Source organism: Oryctolagus cuniculus, chromosome 4 (genome assembly GCF_051225735.1).
Source record: "Oryctolagus cuniculus isolate XC-2025 breed Fujian yellow rabbit chromosome 4, ASM5122573v1, whole genome shotgun sequence".
NCBI lineage: Eukaryota > Metazoa > Chordata > Mammalia > Lagomorpha > Leporidae > Oryctolagus > Oryctolagus cuniculus.
The window spans coordinates 97,884,860-97,907,986 of NC_142870.1; the positions used below are offsets into that span (position 1 = coordinate 97,884,860).

The 23,127-nt window shown below is 38.4% G+C and overlaps 1 long non-coding RNA gene across 7 annotated transcripts in view; it reads right to left on the reverse strand.

Annotated features, from left to right (window-relative positions):
• LOC149127058 (uncharacterized) overlaps window positions 1–23,127 on the reverse strand; it is a 692,486-nt gene that overhangs the window by 16,692 nt on the left and 652,667 nt on the right. For 3 of the 7 annotated variants that reach the window (XR_016232531.1, XR_016232532.1, XR_016232536.1), the window contains exon 4: window positions 3,992–4,060. This is a non-coding gene — a long non-coding RNA (uncharacterized LOC149127058). Of the gene's footprint in view, window positions 1–3,991; window positions 4,065–4,176; window positions 4,542–23,127 lie in introns of those variants that run through there. The other 4 variants (XR_016232533.1, XR_016232534.1, XR_016232530.1 and 1 more) reach the window with 3 other exon arrangements.

The window sequence follows — 23,127 nt, forward strand, 5'->3', positions numbered from 1 at the left end:
CTAAAGTGTATTCAATAAAATATTAGCTTTGAAGAATAAACACAGATTTGTTTCGCAAAAAAGGTGGGGAAACTTAGGGAAAACTTGTCTACAATACCTTAAATTATACAGAGTTCAAAGAAATCTTTGGGACTTTTCAGTTTCTCAAGTACAAATTTGTACTGTGAATTTCCCAGAGAATGACACAAGCATGCCACATTTCCCAAAATCATCTGCCCATGTTACCCTTCTGCCTGACATAGCTAGTGGAAACAGTGTTCCATAAAACACGTTTTGGGAAAAATTAACATCTCAATTCAACTTTATTTCCTCTTATTTTATATCTTTTGTATTTAAGTTATATATTTTTTTGTTCTCAACTGGGAAACACATCCCCAAGTTAACATTACTAAACTGCTCACTTCAAAATAATGAAGCTGGTAAATTTTATGTTATGTGGGTTTTTTTAACCACAATTTTAAAATACCTTCAAAATATTACTTTATTATTAAGTAAGATAAATCAATGTTTTACCTAATGACCACAACAATACATGCAGAATTAACAGTATTGTCAAATAAAGGGCTGGATTTTCAGTCTACAATGTCACTGAATTGCAGTCACCACTTACATACTGTATCCTCAGTAAGTATCTGATTCTGGACATAGGGCTCTGGATCTCTCGGTGCAAATTTGGAGTAATATGGTTGGGGATGTCTATTCATAACTACCATGACTGTGTAAATCAAGTTTTTGGTAGTTTAGTAGAGTGAGCCTGGGACTAGAGGCAAAAGACCCAGTTACGAAACTGACACTGTCACTGACTCAGTGCGCAATCTTGGATGTACCCTGCTTTTATTATCTATTAGATGGCCTCGTTCAGTAATTTTTGGTCTTTTCCCTCCCAGCATGGGATTCTCATAGGTAAACACATGGACTTTTCATGTACATAGCAAAAAGCATCAGAGATGCTCTGGTCTCGGTGGGGGCAAGAGGGTATCCGGCCTCTCACCCTCTACAGTCCTCAGTGTTTGCTAGGAGCCTAAGAGCTCAGGGAAACCAGTGTGAAATCCACGAGCCCTCACAATCTTTAGGGTTTCCAAGTTTTACTCTTGCTTCGAAGAGTAAGACTGAAATAGAAAAGAACATTCATGTCTATCTTAAAGCCTGAGAACCCCTGTAATTTTATAGATGCACACAGCAGTCCGCTATTAAAGAACATAGAACACTATCACATAACACATGGCGAGCACCTTTTGAATTTCAATGTATATTTTAGATCAAAATACAAAATAAAAGATATCACCAGAATATAATCTTTCCTCAGGTTTTAGGATACATTTCAACAGAAAAACTTGATGGCAAGTTAAAATTGAATGTAAATATTATCTCTGAAAAGTTGACTATTTATATAGTTTCCTAAGACCCTCTTAGTTTTTAATGGGCAAGATTTTGCTAAAGACAAAAAGTGTTAATTACATAAATATGCGTATTCTTTTCAAAGCACTACATGATATTATGGTTAATAAACAATAGAGAAATGAATACAAAACTATTTCAACGGAAACATTGCTTCTTGAATAGCCTTTGCAATTATGACATGTTTACTGGGAAAATCCATTACTCATGACAGGGTTACAAAAGCAATATTAACCTTTTTGAAATTTAATAGCAAAGTCAGACATGTAAAAATCAGTAACAGACATGGTAATGGAACTACTTCTGTTAGGACTGTATATATGATAAAACAGGTATTTAAAGCTGCATTAAAATGTGAGTAAATTAAGGATCTCTTGGAAGATTCACAACGCACGTGCATTACTACCAAAATCATGATGCAGACTGTTCTAAAGATAGCAATCTTGGAAGAAAAAAATCTTGTGCTTTCTTTTGCTTCTCTTACTTTGGACACTGCTGCTTTTTGCAATTTTGCTTAGGGTGTCAGGCATTAAATTTGCCCTTAAGTATCCATACAGCTATCTTTTGGGGGGATAGCTATTTGTTACATTGACAAGTTAACAAATGCTTTCACTGTATTTGATATGTGACTAATGAGTCCTTTAAATCTAAGAGGATGTTTACTTATGCAAAAAGTTATCCAAAAATAGCATTGATAATAAGCCAAAACTCCCACAAAGTGGTTAGAAATGAATGATAAAATACACACCATAAAATTGCACTCGTCATCAAATGCAAGTTTGACTTACAAAATAATTTTTTGTGAAATTTATTTTATTACTATTGTTTTATTACAAGACCCAATACTTGTCTAATAATGTAGTGTTGATATTTAAAAGGGATTCATGTTTTTAAATGTTTCATTGTTTCAATTACCCTAAAATATGTCATTAAAATCTCTTGTGGGGCTTTTCTTATTTTAGAGAATGCTAGCTTAAGGCTTATTAAAAAAATAAAGGTCAAAAGTCAGAAAGGATAATAGCTGATGGCTTTGATAATGCTAATTATATATTACTGAGAATAAAGGTAGAAAGGGAAATATGAATACCAAAGAAAGATAAACATCCCAATGCTGGATTTTAAAAACTACTGAAAAAACCCTTAAAATGTCTTTGTACTTCACTGTCATAATCCAAAGACATAATGAAGCCTGAATTAAAAATGTCAGTTTCTGTGAGTGTTGATAACTTGGTTCTTTGTTGGGTAAGTCAAAATGTGTCTGTTTGATAGGCAAAAATGACAGAGTAAAAATGGGAGAAGTTGGATCTAAAAAAGGAAACACACACACACACACACACACACACGCACACACACACCCGTGACTTTAAAAAAAGACCCATAATGTACTTGGAGGAGAAGACCTGTAGGGTAGGAGGCAATATCTTTAGGAAGTCACCAAGCAGCACTAAAAGGCAATGTCCATGGCCAATCAAAACGATTTCTGTGACTGCTGGGGCTCTTGCATCTCTGTCTTTACACTAGACTGGAAACCCTTTGTACTAATTACCAGACTGTACCAGATTTTCTGGTTCAGTTCAATCCTATAATTGACTGACAGTGATGGGCAAGGAAGGGGAAAAATTCAGGCTCACCATTGCAAGCAGAGGGTCAGAAATGGCTTCTCAGAGAGTTAGTCACAGCCTGGCACTAAAAGCAGGGTTAAGCAAGCATCAGCAGCAGGTTCTTCTGATTCCCAGGTTAAAAAGCAAGATAAGAGGAAAAAAAAAACCACAACAATCCATGGCTGCTCGCGTCTTACACACCAATTCCTAGCATGCAACTGTCTCACATAAAGTGAATGGAGAATAGCTTCAAGTGTAATTGGTAATTTTAGATGTCATTGATTTTTATTCTACCGCTGAAAAGCAGATATAGGTTTGTTTCCAAAAGTCAAAAAGGGTTGTCTTGCTAAACATAAACAGACTTTTGTTTCATTTGTAGAAACTAGGAAAAAATGATGCTGCTACCTCATTCCTAGGGCTCAAAAAAACATTACATTGTAAGGCACACTTAACCTATGATATGTTACATAATCGAAGTTAAGCAATCGAAAGCACTTAACATCAAAATTCCTGCTTGCAATTCACTGATTTGGACTTAATGTGTATTCCTAGCAGCTAATAAAATTGCTGTTCATGAATCCATATTTTTAAAAATAAAAGTTTGAATAATAATTTACATGAACTCAGACTTAATGCATTAAAAAAAATACACAGAGCACTGTATCAAAGGCTTAGTCGGCTGATCACCATTTGTTATTTACTTTGAACTGTTCTCCACCCACTGTATTTCTAACCAAAAGAGCGACCCCAGCTTCAGCTACACCAAACATTAAAATCGCCAGAACCAGGGTCAAATCGAGAACTCAGGCCATTCGGTCGGCAAGTGAGAATTATGTACTATCATGTTGAGGTCAATTGACTTGAAATTTAATCACAGGTTAAGCCCCTTTTCTTTCCAGGCTAAAGAGTAAGCAACACCTGTGCCAGCAGCAGCTCGCATTGCTGTTGACATAGCAGCCAGTTCAATTTTTAGTTACAAGTCAATTACTTACTGGGATAGAAAGAGAACATTTCATTCATTCCATGGATGGCCACTTTTCCGGAGAAACCTGCCAGGCTTTCTTTCTCCAAAAGAAGAAAAGAGAGAAAAAAGTGAAAGTTAAAAATAAGTGAGACGCTGCGAAGTTTGAGAGCTAGGCCAGCACACGAGAGCAGACAAGTTGTGCAGATAGCTTACCTTCCACATACTGAACAGAGCTGTCTCGAAAGTGGGGCCTGTCCCAGCTGATAAGTCCTGGGACTTTCCTCATCAGAGTATCAAAATTAGTGAAATTAGGCTAAGGATCTACACCTGAGAAGAGGGACCAGCTGACCGTATGAAAGGAGAGAGCAAATGAGTAAAATGTCTTCTCCCAGCTACAGTCAGCCCTTGTGCAAGGGGAGTTTCAGATGCACTGGCTATAGACTTTTGTCCAAAGCTCTGGTTCTTTTTTTTTTCTTTTCTTTTTTTTCTTCTTTCTTTTCTTTTCTTTCTTTCTTTCTATTTTTTTTTTTTTTTAGTGAAGCTAGATTAGTTCATACAAAACTCAACAATACAGCACTGAAACCCATTGTTGATATTCAACATTTTTCACATAGCGGAACAGAATAGACAATACGGTATCTAGGAAACCATGGGCTGGATTACAAACTGATGATATCTCATCCTTCTGGGGGCCTGTAATCCTTTTTATTACCTACCACAGTAAAAAAAAAAAAATCACAGTGTGTGGGGGGAACTCTCTCAGAATAAATCACTGACATTGTCATTCTTAGGAAAATAGGATAAATTAAAATGAAACCTTGCTTATAGCACCAAGTCCCAAAGTGCCATTTGCCTTGATGCAAGTTCATGATTTTTAAATTTATTCTTATCTTAACCTTTATGTGAGCTTTTATAGGTTTTTAACAGTTCCTTTTTTAAAAAAATAGATGTTTGCTTATAAACATATATTCAAAATTATTCAAAATTAACTTGGACTTTCTTATTCCTTGTGATAAATACTGGGAAAGTTATTAGTTGCAAGGTACCCATGAACAAAGTTGTGAATACAAAGTAATTTTTATTAATCTGTTACAAGATACATATGTTGGGTTATTAGTAAGCTGTATTTGTTCCTACATTAAGAATGCAATGAAATCCAAGATTTTGGGGGCTTACTTAACTGCTATCTGGTTTAATAAATATCTTTTACTTTTTAACTCCCATGTCTTTAAGTTTTTCATTTTTTAAATGCATTTTCTAGTTATGCATAATTGCAAAGCCATTCTTCACAAAGAACTTATGCCTATTAACCTTTGTGAAAATCTGCTCCAATTCCTTCTTAGAATACAATCCAGTTGCCATACTTTTCTTATGCCTCCAAATGGTCTAGGTAGCCACAGAAGTGATTGTTCCTACCAGCTTCTTTTCATCACTTCTGCAATTGACCAATTGACAACTGATTGATGGTTATCTTTTCACTTCAACAATGAAAGAAATTACCATCACTATAGCTATGTACAGTAAATGCCTCCAGAGTAAATTACATGATTCTAAAATTCTCCTTAGCTCACTTAGTAAAACATCAACACAAAAAAGTTTCTTTTTGCGCCTCCTTTCCTGTACCACAGATTTGGCCTTTCCTGTCAGCTGCAAAAAAAGAACTTGACAGCTTCTTTAAAAAGAGGAGTATAAAGGAACTTGAATAAAGGATGGCACTGGGCCTGTCTCAAGCAAGTAGCCATTCTTTGCACTTGGAAAAAAATTAGGCATGTGAGCACAGATAAGCCCTGTAAGAATACTCTAAAGACTGTTCTCAGTGACCTTGAGATTCTCTTTCCTTCCTTAACTGTTCCTGAACATTAGAGCAACAACATAGATTCTGAACGTGGAGTTGCCAACTTATTTTGAGTAGGTGCTCTTGCTAGTTGAAAACATCCTTAAATTATTTAACTTCCATACTACTACAGGTTCCCCTGCTCCTTCCAAAAGTGCTTACATAAATGCTATTATGCACGTGTCACACTCATCCTCTATGACACATTGATGAACAGGGACTTTAAACCCTACTCTTGAATCTAAACCTACTGTAAATGTGTTTTAATGTTACGGAAAAGCCCTGGATCTTGTCAAGGAAAGATAGCCAAATGCTACTTCTATCCTTGTGCATTTAAAGCCACTTTTTTTTTTTCTGGTGAGGAAAATATACTGTTTTGAAAAATTGGATTGATTTACTCTTAACCTCCCATCCTCTCTTTAAGGCCAATTTTCTAAACTGAAAAAATGAATAGATGATCAAATAGATAGAAAACATGATTTCTCATCATTTCCCTTGATATTTTAGAACAAAAAAATTCTGTTGACTACCAAAAGATAAACTTTAGTTTTTATTCACATATTCAAATAGATATTTCTCAAATAACCCAGATGTCATTCATGGAATTTCACATTTATATATTTACAGTTCATCTTGAAAGATAGACTTGTCTAGACCTACCACTGTCCACATCTGTATTAATGAAATTGCTTTCAAGGTGCCCTTGTCTGCCATCTTTACCCACAACATCACTGTTGGAATAACCTTCCCCTAGCTCTGCTTTATCATGTTACATGGATCTTGGTTCTAGAACCTAGACTGCCTCTCTATTCTGCTTAGTGAGTAAAGTCTAACCTTCCCTCCGTAGCTTTCAGGGCTCTGCGAAATAAAGTTCCATGATGGCACCTTTCCAGACGTATTTCCCATCAGTCACCTTGCTACTTACCAATAGTAAGTGTGTCCTACTATTACTTGTGTGCCTAGACACACTCCGTGACATCGCACCTTTCATCATACCCAGGATCAGAGTGTTCAGCACCCAGTTAAAACACGGCCCACTGATGAATCTTTCTCCTCAGCACTGGTTCGTGTAGTTTGCTCTATTACCTAATATTTTCATCATTTATTATGAACTTTGATGCACATTTGGCACAGTTTCAATGTCACATCCTTTATCAAGATTTTCTTACTAATTTTAGTAAAATCAATCTCTTTTTCCATTATGTTTGCCAGTCCTTTATTATGATCTATATTATCTCAATTATATCTGCATATCATTTTGTCCAGATGGAAGTTAAGCTCCATGAGGAAAGGACCTGAATTATAATGTATCTTTATTTTTATTGATACAAATATATAGATTGAAAGATTTATTTATTTAAAGGCCGAGTTACCTAGAGAGATGGAGAGACAGAGGGAACGAGAGGTCTTCCATCTTCTGGTTCACTCCCCAAGTGGCCACAATGGCCAGGGCTGGGCCAGACCGAAGCCAGCAGCCAGGAGCGTCATCTAGGTCACTACATGGGTGCACTTGCACCATCTTCTGTCGCTTTACCAGGCTCATTAACAGGGAGTTGGATCAGAAGTAGAGAACCCAGAGGTCAAATCGGTGCCCATATGGGATGCTGGTGCTACAGCTGGTGGCTTAACCCATAATGCCATAGCACCGGCCTCATAATGTATGTTTGTGTATCTAACTATTGGCACACTTGTAGACATTCAGCAAATGGTTATTCAATAAAAATGGAGTCCTTACTCCTGAGGACTCTCATTTCAGGCAGGAAGTTCATTTGATTTGTGAGACGGCTGAATTGCTAAACAAAAATGGTTGGCAACTGGAGAGATCAGCAACTCCTTTTAAAAAAGGAAACTGAATTTTTTGAGTATTTAAATGGTTCCATAATGAAGCCTATCTGAAACCTAGGTATTTGGAACATGAAACTTTCCCATACAAACATAGTTACATTTTTAGGCTAGTCTGAAAAAAAAATGCCTATTTGGTCCATAACCCAGCCAAGCTCTGGTAATATGCTCATTTATTGAACACTTGGTAATTCAAAAACACTGTAATAATTCCTTTACATAAATTATTTCACTGGATTCTCAAGATAAGCATACAAAGTAGGTATTATCATTGCGATGGGACACTTGGGCCTAGAAAGGCTAACTGAGTTGCTGGAGGCTGTTTATCTATCAGCAAAGGCCGGGACTGGGATTGGGGCTCTACAACTCCTATACTTAGATTACTCAAAACTGGTGCCGTATTAATCCTCAGTTCATGTGAGGAGCTCATACATAATAGATGTGGGGGAGGAGATGAAGAAGAAAGGGAGCTGCCCATCTGTTTCTTCATCACAAACAGTCCAGGGTATCATAGGTAAACCACAGTCTCTGTGGCTTCTGATTTCTCTGTCTTCACACTGATCCTATGGACTCCGATGCCCTCCTTCCCATTCAGGTTACCAGTGCCTCGTTTACTTCTCTGTGGCCCTCTACTTCGACCTCCAACGTTCTTTATACTCCTCTCCCTGACCATTCCAAATACCATTATTTTAGGACATGTGGGAGCATAAAACCAACCTGGTTGCAGGAATTCTTGCTAACATGTGGGTGATGAGTACAGGTTTGATTCGCTTCTCATTTATACACTTCAAAAAATGCTTATTAACCTGAGTGAATTTTCAAATGTTCAGGCCTTGAAGCTACATAAAACAAACCAGTTGTTTCCCATAGATGCCTCAATGTGTGAACAGAAGAAATTTTGAAATATGGTGGTATGTGTGAAATCTAAAGAACTGTGTGGACAGGCTGTGTTTGCCTGGGAATCAGACCCTAGTGATTCTTGGGTTGGGAGTCACGGGAGACTATGTTGAAGGCAATGGGCTCCCTCCCTGGTTGCACACACCTTTATGCATATTATTTCATGCAATTCATGAACCTTTGAGGTGACCATGGGATAAAGCCCTTCCAAAAGCTGCTGATTTGTGGGGAGTATTTCTTTCCCTCTATCTCTAAACATAGAGCTCTTAACCATGATTTCTTGTTAGGTGAGGAACCAACCACCACACATCCTCATATACTGATTAAATAGGTCTGTAACAGATTCTGAGTAGTGGAAATTAAAAACAACACAGATTCTAGTGATTCTGATGTGGATCTAAGTTTAAGGACCATTTTCTAAACCACTGGTCCTCAAAGTATTGTCCCTGAATCAGCAGCATCAGCGCTAATGGAAGCTCATCATAATATAGATTCCTGGACCCACCCCAGCCTCACCAAATCAGAAACCTCAGGGTTTGTCCCGAAATCTGAGTTTTTAACAAACTCTTCAGGTAAATTCTAATGCTCGCTCGGGTTTGAGAAATGCTGGTCTAAGTTGTTGGTGACTTTCAGAACCGTGAGTAGCAACTTGTAACTTAACCCAGTAGGCCACAGCAATGGCCTCTGCCCTAACTTTTTAAGATCAGTTTTACTTCTTAAATATTGTATTTTATTTTCTTATTCACATGCCAAAATTTAATCTTCCATTATCTATCACACAAACCTCCTGTCAAATCTCTTGTGTTGTAATATATCCCATCTTTCATCCATCCTTCATTTCATGACACCTGAAAACATTCTATGGTGTAGATCTGTTTATGCCCCTTACTTTTCATTACTATCTATGTCTTATAGCTCTGGTTTGCATATCATGTTCTGAGGAACCCAGGCTTCTCAGAGGTATTTTAAGGACTTCAAAATCAAATTATAAATCTGATCACGAAAATACATTTACACCATTGATCAAAGTCTATTCCCACATCAAATAGAGATGCATATGCCAGTGCAGAGACACATATTAACCAGCAGATAGAGTATTAGATAGACTACTGTCTTAAAGTGTTTCTAGAGGAACATCAAAATCTATGAATTCACGATGCTTGAAGAATAAGTATGAACGCATGACAAGTTTCCTAACCAACTGGAACAAAGTATAAACATTGCCAATTCTTCCATTAAGCATGTCTTTGCATCCAACAGAAGAGATATATTACAAATAAAATACGTAACATACTTAACAGGAGAGGGTGATTTGATCAACTTTGATATTTGAAATCAGGTGGAGAAAATGTGGAAAGACACATTTACACTGCTGGCATAAAAGCAATGACAGGGAAAATAGCAGAAGTAGTGATTTTTATAAAAGTTATTCCTAAAAATATGTTTGTGCAATTATCTTATTTGCATAGACCAACATAAGCCCTTAAAAGCGGCTGTTTTCTTTTCAACAACAGATTTTGTCTTTTTAATGCAGATCAACAATTTTATTAAGGCATAGTCTTTAAATAAAAGGCTGTTCAGCTATTTTTACACATTTATTTTTGAACATTTATCAGCTGCCTCCTATGTACTCTGGATAATATCATCTGAATTTCATAATTCACTTTTTGGTAAGTGGCCAAATTCACTGGCCTCTCTCCCAACAAGGTGTTGATATGAATATTCCAAGTGAACAATAATCCACATTTAGCTAAATCTTTCTCAACTGTCCAAAAATTGTGCCAGCTTCCATATTGTTCTGATAATTTTTCATCCTCTGAAAAAGCCCAATTTGGTAATGTTTACCAGGAGAGGCAAAATGTAGGAGAGGAACAGAAGGGTGCTGAGACCCAATGTCTAAAATATAGTTGAAAGTTAAACATGTGCTTCTAGTATAGTTTTAGTCACATGTTTCTTACATCACATCTCCCTCACACTGTATTCTAGTCTTTATTTTTTATTTATTTCTTTTCTTTTTTTAGACTTTTATTTAATGAATATAAATTTCCAAAGTACAGCTTATAGATTACAATGGCTTTTCCCCCCCATAACTTCCCTCCCACCCGCAACCCTCCCCTCTCCCGCTCCCTCTCCCCTTTCATTCACATCAAGATTCATTTTCAATTCTCTTTATATACACAAGATCAATTTAGCATATATGAAGGAAAGATTTCAACAGTACGCATCCATACAGAAACACAAGTGTAAAATACTGTTTGAGTACTAGTTATAGCATTAAATCACAACGTATAGCACATTTAGGACAGAGATCCTACATGAGGAGTAAGTGCACAGTGACTCCTGTTGTTGACTTAACAAATTGACACTCTTGTTTATGGTGTCAGTAATCTCCCTAGGCTCTAGTCATGAGTTGCCAAGGCTATGGAAGCCTTTTGAGTTCGCTGACTTCGATCTTATTCCGACAGGGTAATAGTCAAAGTGGAAGTTCTCTCCTCCCTTCAGAGAAAGGTACCTCCTTTGATGACCTGTTGTTTCCACTGGGATCTCAGTAGCAGAGATCTTTCAAATAGGTTTTTTTTTTTCCCCCCAGAGTGTCTTGGCTTTCCATGCCTAAAATAGTCTCATGGGCTCTTCATCCAGATCCAAATGCTTCAAGGGCTGATTCTGAGGCCAGAGTGCTATTTAGGGCATCTGCCATTCTATGAGTCTGCTGTGTATCCCGCTTCCCATGTTGGATCATTCTCTCTCTTTTTTATTCTATTAGTTAGTATTAGCAGACACTAGTCTTGTTTATGTGACCCCTTTGACTCTTAGTCCTATCATTATGATCAATTGTGAACAGAAATTGACCACTTGGACTAGTGAGGTGGCATTGGTACATGCCACCTTTATGGGATTGAATTGGAATCCCCTGGCACATTTCTAACTCTACCATTTGGGGCAACTCAATTTGGGATTGAGCATGTCCCAAATTGTACATCTCCTCCTTCTCTTAGTCCCACTCTTATATTTAACAGGGATCATTTTTCAGTTAAATTGCAACACTTAAGAATAATTGTGTATTAATTACAGAGTTCAACCAATAGTATTAAGTAGAACAAAAAATACTAAAAAGGATAAAGTATTAAGTTGTTCATCACAGTCAGGGCAAGGGCTGATCAAGTCACTGTTTCTCATAGTGTCCATTTCACTTTAACATGTTTCCTTTTTGGTGCTCAGTTAGTTGTCACCGATCAGGGATAACATATGATATTTCTCCTTTGGGGATTGGCTTATTTCACTCAGCATGATCATTTTTCAAACAGATGATTTTTTTTGACAGGCAGAGTGGACAGTGAGAGAAAGACAGACAGAAAGGTCTTCCTTTTGCCGTTGGTTCACCCTCCAATGGCTGCCGCGGCCGGCGCGCTGTGGCCGGTGCATCGTGCTGATCCGAAGCCAGGAGCCAGGTGCTGATCCTGGTCTCCCATGGGGTGCAGGGCCCAAGCACTTGGGCCATCCTCCACTGCACTCCTGGGCCATAGCAGAGAGCTGGCCTGGAAGAGGGGCAACCGGGACAGAATCCGGCGCCCTGACCAGGACTAGAACCTGGTGTGCCAGCGCCGCAAGGCGGAGGATTAGCCTATTGAACCACGGCACCGGCCAAAACAGATGATTTTTTTTTTTAAAGATTTACTTATTTATTTTGAAAGTCAGAGTTACAGAGAGAGAGAGGGAAAGGCAGAGATCGATCTTTTGAAAACTCACTGGTTCACTCCCTCGATGGCTGTAATGGCCAGCATTGGGCCAGGCCGAAGCCAGAAGCTTCTTCCCAGTTTCCCACAAGGGTGGCAGGGGCCCAAACATTAGGGCCATCTTCTGCTCCTTTTCTTAGGCCATTAGCAGGAGCTGGATGGGAAGTGGAGCAGCTGGGACTTGAACTGGTGCTCACATGTGATGCTGGCATCTAAATGCTTAAGGTTACATCTCTGTGATCATGCTCATGCATACATGTGCATGCATATACATATGCATGTATTTCCAAGTAGTGATTAAAAGTCTGACTTCCGGAAATAGACCTGGTTTGAATATAAACTCTGCCACTAATTTTATGAAGGGTCTTCAAAAAATTCATGGGAATGGCATATTATGAAAAAACTATGCATGGATTTAAAACATATTTGCACCAAAATGAACTCATCTTGTAACTTTGTCTCCACAGACTTTTTGAAGTCCCTCCAAGATTATAACTCCAAGATTAAACTCCAGATGACAGTTTTATCATGTATAGAAGAGGGTAATAATAGTTGCTGCCTTGTTCAGGGCTTGTGGGAAGAAATGAGATAAAGTATGTAAAATATTTAGCCCAACATATGATCAACTCTAATTTTTCAATGACCTCTCTCCTATAGTTGTGCCATAGCAGGGATGGCGTTTGAATTAGATGTTGGTGGGGAGACAAGACCCAGATTGTATCACATGGCATGTGCATCAAAGGGAGAGAGAGAGAGGGAGAAAGAGAGAGAGAGAGAGAAGGAGAGAGAGAGAGAGAGAGAGATTAAGATGAGGTCTTGGATGGCTTTAGGCAGTTCAGTTAATCCCTTTAAATCTGATTTCAACATCTATACAATGAAGTTAATGATCACAATTTTCTACCTGGTTGTTTGCCAATGAAAATAAGGTAGCATGTGTGAAAGCTCTGATCTGAGTGCCTGGCACTTAGTAGGATCACCACTTTCCTGCCTTGCTGTCAACCTAACCTTCCTCTTCCCTTTCCTCCACCTGCCTTTGTTTGGCCCCTCGCTGAGGCCCCTTGCTATGGCTATGCTTAAACTCCAGGCAAAGCTGCCAGGGGCTCACTGTAAACCGATCACTGTCCACACGTGCTTCCACTGAAAACAGACTTTTTTCAGGAAAATGGGGAAGAAACTGTCATCATTATTATTACAGTTTTCTAAAACATCCGTTTAAAGTTTCCATAGATTCCCTGGAAAAGGCACCATCCTTTTACTTAGCTTATTGTTTCTGTTACTTCCCCCTCGGCAAGCGCATTAGACAATTAAAACAAGGCAGATGCTAGCTTTTTCAATATTATGATTAAGATTTTATGCTCAATATTCAGTGGTATGTAATTTTGGAAGTATGATGCCAATTTTAGTTAATTTTCTTAGGTTTGCTAATTGAAAGAGTTAAGAAGTGGGGCTTACTCATTGGAAAAATAATTGGAGTATCTCTTGTGAACATTACCCTGGAGGTTCCACACAGCACAAAACAATGTAAATTTGTTTTAAAAGTAGCCAGAAATCCAAAAGAAGTAATTATAACATCAAACCAAAGTTAGGTCTGCATTCATTCTTTGAAAAAATAGGCGACCCAATTTTTCTTGTGCCTCTTGGCAGCTTTTCTGCCTGCCTGTGTTTGTGGCAATGGTAGGGAACAGGACAGTTCTCTCAGTGGCAGCATGGTGTGCAGACTTTGAACTTCGGAGCCAAACACTGACAAGACACAGTACTGACAGACAAGCCAGCAAGGAGGGCAAACACTGAGACAGCTTGAGAGAACATGACAGAAGTCTCTGAGGTGACTTAACCTACTTCATTGCCAACAGGAGCAGTCCTTGAAACAAAAGGAAGTCATAGAACTTCTAGAGTCACAACCTACTTCCCGGAAACTTAACACAGAATATAATCCTTGATGGTGAAGGAAACACAGGGTGAATATGAGAGGAAAAAGGCACAGCACACAAGAATAGTCAAGTAGGTAGCGCAGTGACTAAACTGAAGAACTCTGGATTCACTGTCTAGGTTCTAATCCATGTTTCTCACGAAAATAGGGCTAACAGGACCTATCCCAAAGGATTGTTGTGAGGATTAATTGAGCTAATATATGTAAATCACTTAGCACAATGCTCTATCCAAAATAAAGGTTATTTTTATAATTATCCTCATTTGCATCTAAAAAATGAAAAAGTAGTACTTTCCTCTAGGCAGCCTGCAGTAATCCCCACTGTTGTAGCTTATGCAAATGATGCTATACAACCTGTTGGAGACCCTGAGTTTTGAGGAAATGTGGTTGAAGACCTCAGTATGTTTATTGGATGCCTTAAAAATATTGATATCTATTGCTTCTATAATTTCACCTAAAGGAATCTACCTTAAGGATGTGTCAATTATGCAAGCATCTATATACAAGGTAACGCACCACAGTATTATTCATAAATAAAAATTTAGAAAATCAAAGCATCATAAACAAAAATAAATGGGGAATTATTTAAATAGATGACAACATTTTTATTAGTTAAGAAAATTATACAATAGTTAAAAATATTGGCTTCTGCCTATCTTTCATAATGAATGTTAGTTATATGCAAAATGCTGATGATATGATAGTATATGAAATTGGCAAAGTATATAACCATAGTATTATAGTATTATCTTTATTTTTTATATTATTTTATTTATTATTATTTATTTATTTATTATATTATTATATATAATTTATTATAGCATTATCTTTATTTAAAATATGGCTAGAACATTCCCTTTAAAAGTATGCTAATAATAAATTACTATTTCAAAATGTTAGAATAGGGGTCTCTGTGGGGAGCAGCTGGGAGCAACTCAGACTAGACTAAGTTACTGGAATTAAGACTTATTCTATGCATCTGCTCTCCCACAATATGGCGCTGAGAAGGGAGGAAACAGCTTCTACACAGCTGCCTCCAGTTCAACCAATAAACAGCAGGACCTGCTCCTGATTGGAGGAGAGCAGTGTACTCGGCGTGTGGGTAGCTGAGTTGGGATTGGTGGAAGAGGACTATAAAGGAGGAGAGAGACAACATGCACCAGGAACATCTAAAAGGAACATCTATCTGAAGGAACACCTGTGCAGCCCCCGAGAGAGCCGGCCGGCGGTGTGCCGCTCCCCCGCGGAAGTGGGGAAAGTGGCAGGGGGAACTGCCCTTCCACGGAGGTGGAAGGGTTGGTAGCCAACCCGGGAAGAACCAGCAGCAAACCCGGGGAGGGCCGAGCAGACGAAAGAACAGCGCAGGGTCCTGTGTCGTTCCTCCACGAAGACGGGGAGCGACATAATGGTGCCGTGACTCGGATATGAAGCCTAGGCAGGGTTTAGTGTCGTTCCTCCATGAAGAGGGGGAGCGACAGGTCACCAAACACTTTCTGCAAAGGCCCAGGGTAGTAAATATTTTTTGCAGCTTTGGGGGCTGTACAGTATCTGTCATGCTACTCAACCCTGGTATTGTGGTGTGGAAAGCAGCCATAGACAACAGTAAAACTGATGGTGCTCCATTAACTAGATTTACAAGAAACAGACTATGATCTGCTGGCTGTAAGCTGCCAACCCATGAGTTTCTTTTAATTTACTTATTTGAAGGGCTAAGTGGTCATAAGAGAGACAGAGACAGAGAGAGAGAGAGAGAGAGAGAGAGAGAAAGAGAGAGAGAATCTTCCATCTGCTGGCTCATTCACCAGATGCCAGCAATAGCAAGGCTCTGCCAAGCCAAAGCCTGGAACGCCATCATTTGTCCTATATGATTTGCAGGAACTCAACCACTTCAGTCATCATCTTTTGCCTCCTAAGATCACATCAGCATGAGGCTGCACTGTAAATGGAGTAATGAAGACCCAACCAAGCACTCTAATGTGGTACATGGGTGCAGCAACTGGGATCCTACCCTGATGTACCATCATGCCTGCTCCTCATCCCAGGTTCGATTTATGGGTATTTTTATTTTAATATTTTATGCATTTTCTTAATTTCTTTGGTCAGAAAGGCACACATTACTTTAATAATCTAAAATTAAGACATTAAGTGCTATGAAAAATTACTTTTTGCTTATATAAAGAACAGGAACAATATGGTTAGAACATAGTCACAGTAGATTTAAACAAGTTAAAAAAATGTGTATCAGAGGCCAGTGCTGTAGCATAGCAGGTAAAGCCACCACCTGCAGTGCCAGCATCTCATGTGGGTGCTGGTTCAAAGTCTTGGCTGCTCCATTTCCAATCCAGCTCTCTGCTATGGCCTGGGAAAGCAGTGGAAGATGGCCCAAGTGTTTGGGTCCCTGCAACTGTGTGGGAGACCTGGAAGAATCTCCTGTTTCCCAGCTTTGGATTGGTCCAGCTCCAGCTGTTGCTGTCATTTGGGGAGTGAACCAGTGGATGGAAGATCTCTCTTTCTCTCTCTCTCTCTGCTTCTGCCTTTCAAATAAGTAAATAAATCTTAAAAAAAATGTGTATCAGGTGCTATGGTCTGAATGCTTTTGCCTCTCCAAAATTCATATGTTGAAACCTAACTCCCAAGGTGATGGTAGCAGGAGGTGGTGCCTTTTGGGAGGTGACTGGGACATGAGAGCAGAAACCTCATGAGTAAGATTAGATTCCTGATAAAACAGCCCTTAAGAGCTGTCTCCTTCAACTATGTGAGGACACAATGAAAAGTCGCCTCTCAGAAACAGCAAATGGGCCCTCAACAGACACCAATGCTGCTATCATTTCGATCTTGGATTTCCCGAAGAAATAAGTTTCTGTTGTTTATATACCACCTACTGCATGGTGTGTTGTTATATAACTGGACAAAAATATCAGTCATGTCAAAATGACATGCTCCAAAATAAAAACATCTGATGGTATAATACCATACAGATTATTTTATCTGGCCTGTAAGGCCTAAAAGATCTGGCCTTGGATGGCAAATCAGAACTCATTTTCTTTTTTTTTTTTTAAGATTTATTTTTTATTTACTTAAAAGGCAGAGTTACAGAGAGAGGAGGAGAGTGAGAGATCTTGCATCCACTGGTTCACGCCCCAAATGGCCTCAGTGGCCAGGCCAGGGCCAGGCTGAAGGTAAGAGCCTGGAGCGTCTTCCAGGTCTCCCATGTGAGTGCAGGGGCCCAAGCACTTGGACCATCTTCTATTGCTTTCCCAGGTGAATTAATTGGGTGCTAGATCAGAAGTGGAATAGATGAGTCTCAAAGCAATGCCCATAAGGGATGCCAGCTTTGCATGGAGGCTTAACCCGCTATGCTACAACACTGGCCCCTCAGAACTCATTTTCTACCACTCTCTCGCCCAGTCATGTGCTCCAGCCGTGCCTGCATTGGCATGGACACTGGAATTGAGGTTTAATGCAGACTTTCTAAATAGCTGTCATGTTAGCTTCTTCTCCTTCCTGTATGAAGGCTCTGCCTACAAATTCAAGGGCCTTGGAAATAGCTTTTAGAAAATTATGCAGTTTTCTGAATTCTTAAAAATAGGTATTTGTATAGTGTGCGTTTGATTTAATTTACTGTATTTTTCATCTAGATATTAAAAAAGTGCAGCCCATGAAAATAAGATGCAAATCCAGATTATGACAGATAGAATATTCTTTTTTTAAAAAAGATTTATTTATTTATTCAAAAGTCAGAGTTACACAGAGAGGAGAGGCAGAGAGAGAGAGAGAGAGAAAGAGAGAGGTCTTTCATCCTATGATTCACCCCCTAATTGGCCACAATGGCAGGAGCTTTGCCAATCTGAAGCCAGGAGCCAGGAGCTTCTTCCAGGTCTCTCACGTGGGTGCAGGGGCCCAAGGACTTGGGCCATCCTCCACTGCTTTCCCAGGCCATAGCAGAGAGCTGGATAGGAAGTGGAGCAGCCAGGTCTTGAACCAGCACCCATATGGGGATGCCAGCACTTCAGGCCAGAGTGTTAACCCACTGCGCCACAGCGCCAGCCCCAGATAGAATATTCTTAGTAGGGCAAAAGCCTGAGAAACTTCAATGAGTCAACAAAATTACCACATAGCCTCACATTTTAGTTTTGAACTTGGACATGATAAAATTTTATGAAGAGCACAACTTATTTTCTTTCTTTTCTCCAATTTGTGTATCCTTCTCCAATATCTACTCTTGATCTTGGACTTACCAACATATTTATCAATGCATTTACCAAACTTTTTGATTTTGAGAAGTAGCTAATAAAAGGAATGTCTTTATAGTTTAAATTTCTGCTTTATTTAAAAATTGTAAGGAATAAATTATTTATTATTCATTTATTTGCATTTTATTTGAAAAGCAGAGAGAAAGAGACAGACAGGGAAAGATCTTACATCCACTGTTTTTCTCCCCAAATGTCTTCAACAGCTGGGGCTGTGCCAGGCTAAAGTCATGAACCTGGGAACTCAATCCAGGCCTTCCACATCAGTGGTAGGGGCCCAAGTACTTGACCCATGAGCAGTGCCTCCCAGAGAGGGCATTAGCAGGAAGCTGGAATAGGAAGCAGAGCCCAGGCACTCTGATAGAGGATATGGGCTTAACTGCTTATACCACATGCCTGCCCATGTTTTTTTTTTTTTTTTTTTTTTTTTTTTTTTTTTTTTTTTTTTTTTTTTTGTCTTCACCATGAGAGATTTTAAGGATATTTCAATATGTTTTTTTTAACTTTTATTTAATGAATATAAATTTCCAAATTACAGAATATTGATTACAATGGCTTCCCCCCATAACGTCGCTCCCACCCGCAACCCTCCCCTTATCCACTCCCTCTCCCCTTCCATTCATATCAAGATTCATTTTCGATTCTCTTTATATACAGAAGATCAGTTTAGCATACATTAAGTAAAGATTTCAACAGTTTACTCCCACACAGAAACATAAAGTGAAAAATACTGTTTGAGTACTAGTTATAGCATTAAATCTCAATGTACAGCACACTAAGGACAAAGATCCTACATGAGGAGTAAGTGCACAGTGACTCCTGTTGTTGCCTTAACAAATTGACACTCTTGTTTATGGCATCAGTAATCACCCTAGGCTCTTGTCATGAGTTGCCAAGGCTATGGAAGCCCCCTGAGTTCACTGACTCTGATCATTTTTAGACAAGGCCATGGTCAAAGTGGAAGTTCTCTCCTCCCTTCAGAGAAAGGTACCTCCTTCTTTGATGACCCATTCTTTCCACTGGGATCTCACTCGTGGAGATCATTTTTCTATGTTCATGACTTTTGTTTTTTTAGTTGAAATTTCTGGGTATATTGTTGGGTCTTTTGATATGTTCTGGAAGAAATTAGCATTTATCTGTCATGTGCTATAGATAACTTTCCTGTTTTGCTTTTTGTCTCTTCATTATTTGCTTATTTAGTTATTTATTTTGCTATACAGTAATTAAAAATTTATGTGGTCAAATTGATGATTTTTGCTGAAGCTTTCCATAATTCATGTCATGTTTTGAAAAATGTTTCCTATTCCAAGATTGTAAAATAAACTAATAACCAAAAATAAGTCTCCAGTGTTTTTTTTTTTTTTTACTTCAAGTAGTTTTACAATTTATGTTTTCTGTTAGATCTTTGCTTCATCTGAGGTCTATTTAGAGTATTAAGAGACAGAGGGGAAAGCAAATACCACATTCCTCTGCTAGTTTAGGGAAGCAAAACTATAATTGCAGAATAATATAACCTGGCTTATGTAAGCTACCAGGTACTTAACACTCAAAACATTGTGAAATCATTCAGGAAAATAGCTCTTGCATAAAACAGTGTTAACATATGGCAATGCATTTTCACTCAGCCATTTAGATCATCTTCACTGAATTTTAATCACTTGAATACCACCTTAATTTATAATAAATTTTTCCATTTCCAAATTAACTCCTATATTCTTATCCACTTAATTTTATTTTAATTGCCCCCCTATTTCATCAGTAATTTTATTGAAAAGAGAAACTTTATTACTTAATTTAACATCCTAATTAAATTTTCTGAAAGTCTACTAAAGTAAATAAGCATTAAAATAAATTTTGGGGGCTGGTGCTGTGGCTTGTAGGCTAAACCTCTACTTGAGGTTATGGTATCACTTTTGGGCAACTGGTTTGAGTCTCAGCTGCTCCACTTCTGATCCAGCTCCCTGATAGTATGCCTAGGAAAGAAGTGGAAGATGGCCCAAGTCATTAGGCCCCTGCATCCCTGTGGGAGACCCAGATGAAGCTCCTGGCTTTGGCCTGGCCCAGCCCTACACACACACATACACACACACACATTTTTATGAAAATAAATGTAGGGGGTGGTGCTGTGGCACAGCAGGTTAAAGCCCTAGCCTGAAGCACCAGCATCCCATATGGGCGCTGGTTCTAGTCCCGGCTGCTCCTCTTCCAATCCATCCCTCTGCTATGGCCTGGGAAAGCAGTAGAAGATGGCCCAAGTCCTTGGGCCTCTGCACCCACGTGGGAGACCTGGAAGAAGCTCCTGGCACCTGGCTTCGGATCAGCACAGCTCCGACTGTTGCGGCAATATGGGGAGTGAACTAGCAGATGGAAGACCTCTCTCTCTATCTCTCTCTGTAACTCTGTCTTTCAAATAAATAAAATAAATCTTTAAAAAAAGAAAATAAGTGTATATAGAACGGCTCATCTTGCTTCCATGGGTGAAATATTCTTTTTTAATTAAATAATTAATTAATTAATTATTTCCCAGAAACCTTTCATTCAAGGTATACAAAATTCATTCATTTCATAAATATAACTTTAAGAATATAGTGATAATGCTTCTTCCCTCCATACCCAACCTCCCACCCCCGCAATCCCACCCTTCTTCCTCCTCCCTCTCTTATTCTCATTCTTATTTTTTTTTTACTAAGACTTATTTTCAATTAACCTTATACATAGAAGATTAACTCCAAACTAAGTAAAGACTTCAACACATAGTATTGAAAAAAAAAACTGCTCCTCAACAGTGTTTTGATTTCTCTTTTGATTTCTTCTATGACCCACTGTTCAATCAGGAGCATGTTGCTCAGTTTCCGTGTGTCTGCATATGTTCTAGAGATTCTTCAGTTGTTGCGTTCCAACTTCATTCCATTGTGGTCTGAGAAGCTGTGTCGTATAATTTTGATTTTTTTGAATTTGCTGAGACTTGCTTTATGGCCTGGTCTGTGGTCTATCCTAGGGAAAGGTCCATGTATTGGTGAGAAGAAGGTGTGTTCTACCACTGTAAGATGAAAAATTCTGTAGATATCCATTAGGTCCATTTGGTCTATAGTGTTGATTAACTCTGCTGTTTCCTTGCTGATTTTCTGTCTGGTTGATCTGTCCATTGCTGAAAGTGGGGTATCAAAGTTCCCCATTACTATTGTATGGGAGTCTATGTCTCCCTTTAGATCCAATAACATTTCTTTTAAATAGCCAGGTGCCTTATAATTAGGTGCATATACATTGATTATAGTCACATCTCCTTGTTTAATTGATCCCTTAATCATTGCATAGTGCCCTTTTTTGTCTCTTTTAACAGTTTTTGTGTCAAAGTCTATTTTGTCTGATATTAGGATGGCTATACCAGCTCTTTTTTGGTTTCTATTAGCATGGAATATTTTCTTCCATCCTTTCACTTTCAGTCTGTGTGTATCTTTGTGGGTGAGATGTGTTTCTTGTAGGCAGCAAATAGATGGGTTTTGTTTTTTTAATCCATTCAGCCAATCTGTATCTTTTAACTGGAGAGTTGAGGCCATTTACATTCAAGGTGACTATCGATAAGTAATGACTTGGCCCTGCCATTTTTACATAAATATTCCCATTGTTTATTTTCGATTTCCTTTGCACTTTTTCCTGGGAGACTTTTTGTCTTCACCTTCTTTCATAGTGATGACCATGTCTCTGTGTTTCTCTGTGTAGCACATCCTGAAGCATCTTTTGTAAGACTGGATGGGTGGTGAGAAATCCTTTCAGTTTCTGTTTGTTATGGAAGGTCTTTATTTCACCTCATTCATAAATGAGAGCTTTGCAGGGTACAGTATTCTGGGTCGACAGTTTTTTCTCTTAAAACTTGGACTATATATTGCCATTCTCTCCTAGCCTGTAGGGTTTCTGATAAGAAGTCCACTGTGAGTCTAATTGGTTTTTGGTGAAAGTAACCTGGCATTTCTCTCATGCGCATTTTAGAACCTTTTCTTTATGTTTTACTGTGGAAAGTCTGACTACAGTGTGTCGTGGTGAAGATATTTTTTGGTCATGTCTATTAGGAGTTCTGTGTGCTTCCTATCCCTTTCTTTCTCCAAATTGGGGAAGTTTTCTGTAATTATTTCACTAAAAAGGCCTTCTAGTCCATTCTCTTTCCACGCCTTCAGGAATTCCTAGGGCATGTATGTGAGGTTGTTTGATACTATGCCATAGATCTCCAAAATTCTTTTTTAGTTTTCTAATTTCCTCTTTTTTTTTTTTTTGGTCTGTGAAATTTCCAGATATTTGTCTTCTAACTTGGATATTCTTTCTTCTACCTCACCAAATCTGTTGTTAAGGCTTTTCACCACATTTTTTTATTTGCTTTATTGAGTTCTTCATTTCCAATATTTCATTTTGATTTCTCTTTATAATCTCAACTTCATGAGAAAAATTTTCTTTCATATTGTGTATGGATTTCTTTAGTTCATGGATTTGCTTCTGATTACATCTAATTATACCTATGTTCAGGTTTTTGAATTCCCCTTCTGGCATTTCTTCAATCTCTTCATTTTCACATTCCAGTATTGAGGTGTTGTTGTATTCCTCTGGGGGCATCATGTTGTCTTCTTTATTCTTGTTTCTTGAATTGTGGTGTTTAATTTTAGGCATTTGTGGAGATACTTGTTGATT